We start from the raw sequence: 1676 nt of genomic DNA on the forward strand, positions 1-1676 counted from the left end.
TTTCCCAGAATGAGAAACTCATTGTACAGTCATTTAGTCATACAGTAATTAAATGAGAAATATTGTTCATTTTTTTCCAAACTGTAAAAGAGTTCCCAGGTGTCTGGGATGTGCTTTTCATCAAAAGTACTCCAAAAAATCAACAACTGTGACACACTTTACGCACCCAGCCCTGTTTCATGCAAGTGAGTTTTCCATCATCCCATATCTTATACTGCTAGGCCAATGGTTGATGATGACAGAGGTTCTGTGGGCTGTCCCTCGTGTCCCAGGTTACCCAGATGTAACGAAATGACCATTCCAAATATGTATCACATTTGTACAAAATCAAAAGTTAGGTTTAAGGCTAGTTTAAGGCCATTTAGGATGGGTTAAAGTTTGGAATAGGGTGGGTTAGGGTTAGTGGGATTCGTATTAACACCGCTGCACTTAAGTTACATACTTCTTTTCTCGTCTGGAAGCAGTATATGGCGTGTTCTACTGGGACACAGCAGCCAATCATATTGCAGCAGCGCGCTTCCTGCCTAGAACATGAGTAGGATTCCTAATAACGCCGTATGTTGACATTGGTCTCCGGACTGGCTTGAAAGTGGCTCTGAATCTACTCTCACATTCTCCGATCAAATCATGGGCTGAGAAACTCCTGCGGGGGTAGTTATTATATAAATTTGTGAAATTGCTGAACAGCTTGCTCACAGACACATTTTCAGAATGAGGACGCTAATAAAAGATTCACCGGGTTGTTTAATTTCACACGGGTGGTGAGCAGACACTGTAGATACGCAACTATTTGTATACAAGCAATCCATCGGTCTATTTTCCAGAATATGTTCCCGATAAAGCGTGAGTTTGCAGTTTTAAAACTGTTATAGCAAGATTTTAATGTAGCCTCCCTTCACTACTCCACCCCCCACCCCCCTCCAAGGCCAATGAATCGCTGACCAAACCGACGCACCTCACTTACGTGCGCAAGACTTGCACTGTACGTAGCATGCACTGTAAAGAAGCCGTTAGCCACCGCTCCCACATTATTGTAATGCGGTATGAGTACTATAACACTTAATGTTACCGGTTTTAACTTTTATATTTTGGAATGTACAATATTTTTAAAATGAAACAGAAGTGCAGAAATGTTGCTATTTCAGCATCGCTATTGCATCCACAACTCACTGAGATCCCTTCGCTCTGCTTCTGTTTTCTAGTGTTATACCCAGTTGTTAGCAAGCTAGAAATGTGCATTTATTTATTTATGTATTCATTTTCCGGATGTGTATACTGTATTCCACCATATTTTCAACAAAGCTCCTGAAGCACGAGGTAACAGGTCAGCACAAGGCTGCGGGAGTGGGCCCGATTTGACAAAGCCACACTATGAGTGTCAAACGCATGACAAAGGATTGACACCTCGTCAGTCACGCCTTCTGTCTCTGTGTGGTTGTTTCCCCCGGCCACGGTGGTTTCTTTAAAATCATATTAGAGGTACAAGATGGGTCCAGAGAGGGCAATTTTTTATTTTTTTTTACAGATCATTTTACTAATGTTCCACCTTCAGGTTTATACTGACTGCTTTGACAAAAAGTGATTTGTTTGAAAATTGCAAACTCCCGTCTCAGATTGAAGAGTAACTCATAAACTCAAGCGTGTTTTGGTGGACTTTGTACTTTTTCAGCTACCAA

The sequence above is a fragment of the Phyllopteryx taeniolatus genome, chromosome 2, assembly GCF_024500385.1.
Source record: "Phyllopteryx taeniolatus isolate TA_2022b chromosome 2, UOR_Ptae_1.2, whole genome shotgun sequence".
Classification (NCBI taxonomy): Eukaryota; Metazoa; Chordata; class Actinopteri; order Syngnathiformes; family Syngnathidae; genus Phyllopteryx; species Phyllopteryx taeniolatus.